We start from the raw sequence: 10895 nt of genomic DNA on the forward strand, positions 1-10895 counted from the left end.
AAATGAAATGGCTTCGAGCGCTATTATAGCGTGGTTTTAGTATCTTCATGTGGTAAATTTATTATTTAGCCAATATTGACCATAGCTAGTCAATTTTAGAGATCTCTAATCCCTTCCTGCTCGTTCCGACATTTTACTAATGTTTTGAATAAATAGCCATTTCCTCATTGCTCTTTTACACGGTGTTTATTCGACTGCGATTTAGCTGCACATTTATTTCCTCAATATCGATTTTCAATCTTGATGAATCAGCTATGTTCACCCTATTCAGCAACGTTCTTATTTTATTCTTTTTCTCTGTAATTAGGAATACATGTGATCGCGAAATGTCGACTAGATTAGACGTTGACAAAATATGTTTACAGCCTTTATTGCCGCTTGAGCTTTTCTACCAAAAAACCTTACTCTATAATAGACGAATTCCAATATTAGAATTATATAGAAGGTCAACAGACCTGTGACTAACATCACAATATTGTGCTGACCTTCTAATCGTTTGTCAATTACTGTATAGGGAACCAGCAGTAAAAAATCTACTAAAACGATATATTTTAATCGAAAATATGAGGATGTTGTTTATTAAATAATACTTATAAATTACTATTACCTCTGCCTTTAATTTTCTTTTAGATATTGTTGGCTTTTGAACGACAAATTAAATGTATGTGGATATTTTGCTATACCATTTTATTCACTTAATAATTTCGATATTATTATTTAATCATTAACACAAAAGTGGAATTTTTAATTTTCTTAAAAATGAGACAATCATTTGCATTGTCCTTCCGGAATAGAAACAAATGGCAAGCAATAAATATTTCTTCATCTCCTTCAAATACAGAAGGATCAAACTGAGGAAGATTTCCAAAAGATAGAAGAACATTTGTTTATCGAAATATCAGACTTTAAGAAGCGATACGTTTTCAGTATATCAGTGAGCTTCCAAAATACTGACGACCAAAAAATGATGCCAACAGCAAAATCTGAATATTCAATAAGAAATTGCTTATGCTTATGTTATTTCGGATCCGTTTCGATGACTTTCGGTTACTTAGCTTAATAATTAAATTAACAATTAATTTAATTAAATCTCAAAGCAATTTGGAAACAGCGATTACCACATCCACAATTCAGCCCAAGCTAGAGTTTAAATATTACTAATTACACTATAAGAGTGGGCATCGCATTTAACAACGTTTGTGGCAGGTGCAAGGGAAACGTTTGGTTGAATATTTAGTGAGTACCCAGGAAAATAAAAATACAGTTTTGAGACATCGGATCTGGATCAGATAAGCCAAATAATGAAAACTTGGCCATCGATGGGGAGACAAAACTGAATGTTGAACGGATGTTATTCAGTTTCTTTTATTATCCATACTTTATCTACATTCATTTTTTAACAGACGCCCATGAAAAATATTAGAGATTTTCCGTGGAATCTAAAAATCTCACAAAAACATCGGAGTTTCAATGGATATTGAAAGGTTGTATCAAGTTGCAAAATTTAAATTTTTAGTGTCCTACTTTGTCCTGTTCATAATTATGTGTTCAACCGTCAGAACTCCCTTCATAATATTTTCTCTGATTCTCCGACATTACCGAATTATTATACGTAAACAAGCATTCGTAAAACGTAAAATACCAATTGCAACTTTTTTATGCAAGCGACAATTAACAAAGTATTATTCAAATGCGAGTTTTACGATGCCATAAAAAATTTTCAAATATTTTCGTATTTTCGTGAAATTATTGACAACTGGCCCGCCACTGAGATAAGACACATAAAACAAGAGTCGCCATATTACTTCATTTTATTTACATTGGCATTTAAAAACTAATAAAGGGGCGACATTTTTCACTTTTTTGTGATCGGCCGTCTAGCGAGCACATGGGAAAATAAAGTAAAAAGATCTGAATCCGTTTTTCCGCAGTCCCTAGTCCATTGTAACACGAGAAATTGGTACGAGTGTATTTTTGGTTTCGTAAAAATTTACAAATATACACGATAAAATAACAATAGTCTATTGACTTGCATTGTTCAAAAGATTAAATGTGTGTTTAGTAATATATAAATAACATACACGTACGTACGTTTATGCTGAATAATTTAATCACATTTTGTGTACTTCTGTTAGCTACACCTGCTAACAATAAATAAAAATTTGCATTATTTTTGAAATTATCTTGGTGTGATAACTATATATTTAGGTCGGGTGTTCTAATTTGATATGTTAGTATTAGGCGATTGGAATGAAAAGTTACGTTATTTTGTGTATCTGAACATGTGATCTGATAAATACTAAAAGAGCATACCTCAACGCATTAAGCCACTTTTAAATCTCCTGTTACGTAGTGTCCCACCAAAAAACGGGTTAATAAAATTTAGCATTCTACGTGCCTAAACTAGAAGATGATGGCTAATCAAAATGTACAAGTGGATATTCAATAATAAGTTAAGTTTAAACTTTTATTGTAGCATTTCAATGGACTGAGATGTGATATTAGACGTGAACATAGAAAAATGTTTTACGTTCAGAGATAAGAAAACCTCACTGTATATTTTATCTTCATGCAGGCCACCGAAATTAATTGTTGGTTTTTGCGGTATGCGTGGTCTTTCAACCGTATCTAACACGTCAAACTAATAAATTGTAACAAAACAGGAGTTAATGAAAACATAATTCATGTGGGTCTATTTTTCAATTTGAGAAATTTTTAAATATATTTTTATCACCATGAAGAATACTTTCCCGATTTAGAAATAGAGCAAGATATTTCATGTGGATGATGCCAAGATTTAATAAAAGCTAGGTACTTTTATGGCTGATGAAGAAAACGGACTGATGAAGATGAATCTCCAACCAAACCAAGTCAGAAGACTATTACGAGAATTTATAACTTAAACTTAAAATGAATTATTTTTAAAAATGTTTTACAAAACTGAAAAACCTGTGACTTAAAATTTCATCTCATAAGTAAAGGCCTCAATGCAAAACTGAAATATTGTGAAATTAAGTTCCGTCAAGAGCTTTAAAAACTTTTTTTGTTAGTGGACAGGGATTAACGGTTAACAGCATTTAACATTATCAGTAACTTAAACTAGAAATTTTAACTATTTGCTATGAGATTTAATTAACATAGATGAAAAATCAGAAGTTAACCGAGGAATGCAAACGGTTACAACTTGTGAAAGTGTCAAATACTGAATATGTGTAAAATTAATGGATCTACTGATATGCTAAGATCTTGCTTAGTTAAGTTTTGAAGATAGTGAATAAGGGCATGACATAACTTTTACACAAAAAATACAAATACATACGTACAACCGACACAATATGAAAACATATTGAGCACTAAAAATAAATGTATTGAAACAGTTCAGTTTTTTAAGTACAGACTTATATTTTCCCGATAATTCTTACTATAACATTTGGATTTACCACCAATATATTCCCATAGAACTTAAGGGATAACATGAAAAATCTGCCTCGTTAGTATAATAATAATGCAACTTATTTATAAAGTCACGATTTTAAGAATGAAGATACACCAAAGCTCAAAATATTAATTTATCAATACATATAATTTATCTGTTGGAGATTCAGTAGAGTATGGTCTCCTATAGATGAATTGCCTAAAAAGATATGGAAAGAGTCTTTTGAAACATATTTTGCAAATTTGTAGCAATTTAGATATTGAAAAATTAGCATCCCAGAACATGTACAATTGTCTTGTTTACTCATATTATAAAATCATACCTCGTTAAGTCATACGACAGCCACTTACTTTCTAGAAAGTATTTTTTTCGGTAAAACGTATAATTAGAAAAACCGAGGTTGATTTTTATTGGTCTCATTGACCTCGATAATCCCAGAAAAGCTGACTTTTTAACAAAACTGACGACTTTCAAGTACATCTCATGAAGCATTTTACATGATGCAAACCAGCAATTGACTTGAACGCTTTTTAAGCGATCTTTGCAGTTTAAAATCAACCATTTCTCAGGCTAAACCCAGCCAGAGAGTGTACATGATTTCTGAATGTTTTTTCAATCATACATAACTTGTAATATACGAGGCGATTAAAATGCGATTAGCTGAATTTTGCTTTACATGTTCTCTCTGAAGTCAAAAGCATTAAATTGAAATCTCTAGTCTAAATTAGCTGTGCTGATATCGAAATTGGGTGGAAACCAAATCTACTAGTTGGTTGGTTGTTCCGCGTAAAAACTCGAGATTGAAGTAATGCGAATGTTTAAATCTGTTACCCAAAAATAACTTTAACGTTACAACTAGCAGAATTATTGCTTCTCTTGACTTGTTCTTATATAATAATTTAAAAAATAAACATTTATTTATTACATATATTCGTAATAAATTAACCGTACGAGCACATACATACAAATCTTTGATTGAAGCGCATTATTCATATGTGGTATGTTGCTGTAATTCGCTCTAGTTTAATTAGAAAAAATTGACTACATTTTTGTTCACGTATCAAGCGTAAGTAATGAGTATAACGTTTATCTGATAACTGATCGGGTGGTGGGATATGAAAATTATCAGCTGAAATTTTCAAAATATTGATATAACACATTTATGAAGTAACTTCCAAAATCTGACTTTTTGTCACATTTCAAAGTTTTATTTCCGCAACAATAGATTTTATTTACGAGTTTTTCCGAGTTTCGTATACCTTTTGAATAAAGATCTGTTATTTACACAATTTTATAAGGATTAGTAGTTTGCTTGAAAAGGAACAAGAAGATATTTTGATCACTGACTACGGAGACAAAGTTGGCATACCAACCGTGCATTTCCTTTATTTAACAACAAATATCTCAACAACGATCACGAAGTAAGTTCAGTCAACGCCTGATAGTTAAGTATGTACCTAATTGTGTTTTCGGGTATCCTAAATTTGAACATAAACTTCAAATATTGTCAGAAAAATAGGAATCAGGCAGCTTCTCTGAAGTCTTCAAAATATGTGAAGTGGTGGAACTAAGATACTAATTCAAAAGAGATAAAACAATTTAGTATTTTCAAGACAATCACTCAAATAGCTTAGCAGATGCAGCGCAAGATTTAAATCTTCAAACAAGAGTAGTAGCAAGGCTGGTGATTTTTGCACTATTAGACCGTAGCCCATCCGAATGTGGCCCTGAGGTTTCGCTAGCAGACAGGCTAGCATCTTCAGAGGAATAAGTACTTGCTTCAAACAATGTGAGGCACAATGAAAATCCACGTTTAACATCTAATTTTAAAAAGGGTCTTATTTTCTGGTTTATAACACAATTATATGGCTCCTCTGCCACACGTAGGTCAGGTTTTTAATTGAAAAAAAACTTAGAAAGGGTTTGTCCGTCTATTTTCTTAACAAACGTAGTTTATAAATGCGGTTGCAGCTGCACAAATCAACAATAATCGTCCCTAATTTTTGTTGGCCACTTATTTGGATATATTGGTTATTGCACGACTTATTCAAGATTTTATAATTGAATTTATGCATATTAAAAAACACTATTTCAGAATAGCCAAAAAGCTACAGGTTCAGATTGCTGTTTTTTTGATTAATCTGAATTGGAACTTTTCAAATGCTACGCACATGAAAAGTTCTTCATCGGTTTTAAATAAGTGGTTTAAAACAATTGTGCTTTGAATTGGTACGGCTCTATACGAGGACAAATGCTGTCCTTTCAGAAAAATACGAGATATTTTGAAATAATTATTGTATTAAACTCGTACACGAGGAACATTTTTACAGCATTCTGCAGAACTCGGATACTTTAATCCGGTTTACAAGTTTCAACTTCGCTCGTAAACGCTCCAATAATATCTAAAAAATGTGATTATTTAAAAACCTCAACGTATGAAAAGCACTATTAATACACCCAAACAACATGTCATAGACAATAACCTTCCGACCACTTCGGAAAATATTGAGCAAACAAAAGTTACTACTTCAAAAGCGTTCACATTCATGCTTGAACCCACCCCAGTTTTCGTCAAAATAAAATCGCTTAAAATTGCCAACTTTTTTTCAAAAATGGACAACTCAGGCAAGAGCTCATACAATTTTTTTAAAAGCTAGATGTATGAAAATTGTTGTACATTTACAATTACAATTAAATAAAAAAAATACATTTTTTTACAACTGACTGAGGCAAAACACCACAAAGAAAATATAAAGGCAAAATACTTGTTGCGAAAATGTGTTTCGTGGATAATTCCATTGAATAATAAAAAAGTACTTTACACGTACTGTAAATAACCAGATACAAAATCTAGACAATTATTTAGGATGTTCAAGTACTTAACTATCATAAGTTTATACATTCAACATTAGAACCAATTGAAAAATTATTACTTGCCAATTCACTAACTATTTAAATTACTGTCTTTCGGGGGAGTTGAAGTTCGGACTGTGTTGTTGTTGTTGAAAATGATCTAGAGCTATGAGAAGAAAAGTTTAAAGAGAGGATATTAAAATGTTGCGACAAGGTCCAATGCCGATCTATGTTTTTTTATTTTTATTTTTTTATCTAGTTTTTTATTACCTAATTTTATGTCCTGCTTTTAATTCAAAATTAATTACACCTATTAATTGATTATATGAAGCTTTTTGTTCCATTCGTACTAGCATCTTCCAACAAGAAGGATATTTTGGCGGCATTTCCATAAATTAGAAATATATCGGGGCATTTTTAGTTGGAAAACGGCGAATCTTAGACATAATAGACATTACCAAAAATATGAACGTTTGATTGTAAATTCTAGCAAAAAAAACGTAAAACATTTAATTTTATAATCATAATAACCGCAGATTTTACATGGAAAATACAACGACGAGATGGCGTTTCAAAGTATACAATTAAGCTTAAAATCTTAAATTAATTGTTGTCTAAAATTGTTTTGTGAATTTACCGCATTTTTAATTCCTTGAAAAACTCGCATCTGTTTAATCGTCCAATTGATGAGCCTGATGTTCCATAATTATATTTGGGTGTGTTTCACTTCTAATTTGGGTCTTCCTGAAGAAATACTCACAACAGCTCCAAGAATTGAACATTGAACGAAGCGAAATTTGCAAACATACTTTATTAGCATTTATTATCGACTAATTTGTTGTTAAAACATTGAAAGTCAAAAATGATAAACCCATATTAGACGCCTACTACGTTCAAGTAAGTAACTGTTCATGATAAATATGTGTAATCGACAGAAAAATATATTTTTCCTCAAATACTATTAAGGACACGCAAAAATGATAAGTGCTCAAATAAACTATAGTTTTGTTCATAAAGAAATGTGCTATCCTGGAAATACGTTCCCGGAGAATTAAGAACGGGGTTGTTAATTTATTTCACTCCAAAACGTCTGGACAAGAAACGAGTACTAGAAAATATCGTTCAGCTAGTTAGTAACATGTAGTAAAATTCAAATCTATATGGTTAATAGTTTTAGGGAAAAAATTTTGGAAACATCTAATAGCGAGTATTTCGACAGGAAAAAGATTCCCCCAAAAAATTAAATTAAAAGTAATTTAAATTACTTTGTATACACACCCTTAAAATGTTTGTACATCATTATGAAAGACCCTGATGAAGAAATAGGATATAAATGATTATTTATTTAGTTGCAATAAGTTACCTTGAGTATAGTCTTAGAAGTATCAATAGGTCCGTACCTATTATCACTCGTCAGAATGAACTACCAAACTTAACATTACCACAAGATATTTTAACTAAAGAAGAATTTGCGTGTTTGATATAAGCTTGGACACTATCTTTGAGTTGAATGTTTGAGAAAGTTTAATTTCTCGTTTGTCTACAACAAACTGTTTTTCTGTTAGTTACACACTACGGAATAAACGTAAGCACTATTTTCGTAACCACAATGTATTGGTAAAAAATTACAGCAGCGAATAAAACGATAGCTACAAGTACCATACTTAATATTATATAAAGTGTGCTATTAAACGAAAACAAAGATTGCAATCTTTTGATGATTTCAAGTTAAATATAGTGAAATTTAGCGTTTATTTTCAAAATTTAAAAGCTGCCTTTTATTCTTGAATTAATAAAGGAAAACAAGTGGTGAAGTTTTGACGGATCCAGTATTCCAAACTGAGCATTTGACATAAGCATGTTTTTTATTCAGATTTGGACAAGCAAGAATCATACATATGAAGTTATATCATAACATATGAAGTTATATCATAACATATGAAGTTGAGATTTTATGCAATTATTGTGTAGATTGTGGCTCAACACAATCTCAACACAAGCTCATACACGTGTTATGGGTGTTAGTGTAGTCATTTAAGTAGATGTTCAATAGAGCATACCTACTTAAACGTGGAAAAATCTAAATTAACTAAATATTCGAAAAATCGTGTTTCATTTTCAATGTGATGTGTTGTGCCCTGATTTGAGAAATTATTTAAATTAAGGATTCAGGATGTTTTATTAAATAAATTGGTTATTATCGGCAGCGCCCGAACTCCCCATTTAAATAAAAACAGGAAACGCGTGCTTATCTGAATATCCGAAATTGATAAATGTCTTGGTCTTTAAATAAATAAATAAATAGGTTAACTTGCCTAGCCGGTAGCAGCATAACATTAAATGCTGCTAACTTATGAATCGTTAAGGAAGCATTGAAAAACTTGAACAAGGCCATCCGATAAAAGATAATTTCATTTTCTTTTGCAAAATCCTTTTTTTAATGTGGCGTTTTGGTTTGGTCATATAGAGTTACAAAACATGGATTTTTTAAGTACCATATCAAAAATTTGAAAAACACACCACTTTTTTTAAACATACTGATTAAGCTCCTGTACTGATTAATTTTCAAATTATTTTGGACCGCGGGTGAAATAAATACGTAGGTATTTATAATTTCTGAAAGGACACTTTGGAAAGTGCCAAAAACTTCCGGTAGTACTAATATGAATAAATGTTAAAATGGTCTAAGGCATCCATAGTTAATTTTGGCGCCAAAATCCGAAAATATCTGTAAGTAACTGATACTTACTGCCAGTGTCACCTTCTTCGCATAACTCGATGCAAAGAATCCAAAATTTGAAAAAAAGTCAAAAATGATGAATCACCTGACACTACCACCCCGATTTCGAAACAGTTACGTAATTTCGAAATTCTACCAAAAAGAGCGGGCTTTCCGAAAGTAAGGTTAGGTTACTCGGGCGAAAAAAACTCGCGCCGGTGTCAGACAGTAATGAACTAAATAGCTTGAGCTCGTCGGACCGCCTAGTTTCGAACTGAGAGCAGTACAGACACACACACGTTTGTGCGGCACACATAATGTGCTGTGTTGTTTACTGTTTACTTGTCTGCCGCTTGCCTCGCCCGTATGAGAGATGTTGTTTACACAGTTATATTTAGAGTTAGAGAAATGCAAAAGCAAACCAACTACACCTGCCTCGACGGCTGGATATCATCCCGCAGGGGCGTATTTATCTATAATCCTTAACGGTCGCTTTAACCCCTCAATTCAAAAAGCAGGGTAGGACTTCACAAATTTAACACTTTTTCTCCTACCACCAATTTGAAGCAATTTTGTTGTTTCAATTGGAGCAATTCAGTAAACTTTTTAATGGAAAAATAGGACCTTGCGTCGATTTAAAGCTGGCTAAAGCTAATGTAGAATTACCAAGAGTACCCGATTATATCAAATCTCACCATGCAAATATCTATCAAGAATCAAATGCAATGGCTGTGTTATGTTAGCACTCTGCAAGCATTTCCTTGATATTGCTTATTGTTTTGAGCTGATCTTCAATACACATTTGTGTATAATAGAAATTTATATGCATATTCCTGTGTATATCGCCATTGGCATCCACAAGCTGAGTGGAGTAAATTTGCGTTTAAATATCCGTACACAAAATCTCCGGATGCTATTGATATGTAACAGAAAATCTCACATTGGCTCTTCAGCGAAAATAGTGAACGCTAGTTCCTTAAAACACAGATATGGTGAAATAGTGGTGAGCATCCTGCCGCTGCCAAAAAAGGTCTTCCTGAAGAGAGTCCAAGAGCCAGTGAAAGTGAATTCGCTGAAATGTTCTGTCTAGCCGTTTACCTACATGTTTTCGTTTATAGAGATACTGAAGTTAAGAATTTCATTGACTTCAGGACATTTGCCCGTCAGAGTCTCTGGAAGTCCGAATTGGGGAAAATGTTCTCAAAATATGCAAGCTGTAGTTGTTGGCTTCTAGCCTAGAAACGTTTGGATTCATGTTAAGATAGATTCTTCAAAATTTGATATCTGTCAATTTGGCTTTGAAGATGGTTTCCCCTTTTTCCCCTTTGGTTAATTACCATACGTGCATTTATTGATAAGTGCGCCCTATCAGATTAAAGTGTCATTAGCGGATATGCTCTTTCTTGGAAAAAAAGTTTTTATGTAACTTGTTCCACTTGAGTTTCTTCAAGCAGATTGACAACCGGTGCAGTAAAATAATTTTACTGCAAAAGGACTATTTCACAACTACCTATACTTATAAGCCCGCCATGAACTTAAATTTTAGTTGAAAAGAAGAGAAGGCTTAAAAGCCTAATGTACTGTAGAACTCTCAGAGCTGGTAAATAAGACACGAAAATAAACCCGCGTTTATTGCGATATTAATAAGCTGGGTTGTTGTATTTCATATTTGTTTGTTTACTCTATTTGAACTAAGATAAACTATAAATGGTTCGAGTTAACTCGTTTGTTAGTTTTTCATCTTGACGTTGTCAGGGCCACAAATTGCTTTTTATTTACCTGTGTTCGCTTATCTATTCAAACCGGAAAATAATGTAATTTAATCCAAGAATCATGAATTTTTGGTGGAAGCCTAATTGAAACATGAAGTTTTACGTCATGCCTTTA

At 32.2% G+C, this 10895-nt stretch overlaps 1 protein-coding gene across 1 annotated transcript in view; it reads right to left on the reverse strand.

Annotated features, from left to right (window-relative positions):
• LOC109537911 (forkhead box protein P1) overlaps positions 1 to 9325 on the reverse strand; it is a 164978-nt gene extending 155653 nt beyond the window's left edge. Inside the window, exon 1 of the mRNA XM_019904866.2 lies at positions 9039 to 9325. The gene's annotated coding sequence lies outside the window, so the exon portion shown is untranslated. The remainder of the gene's footprint in view (positions 1 to 9038) is intronic.
• Positions 9326 to 10895: the final 1570 nt, after the last annotated feature.

Source organism: Dendroctonus ponderosae, unplaced genomic scaffold (assembly GCF_020466585.1).
Source record: "Dendroctonus ponderosae isolate FM_Combo_2020 unplaced genomic scaffold, Dpon_F_20191213v2 Dpon_F_20191213_1, whole genome shotgun sequence".
In the NCBI taxonomy this organism is placed as follows: Eukaryota; Metazoa; Arthropoda; class Insecta; order Coleoptera; family Curculionidae; genus Dendroctonus; species Dendroctonus ponderosae.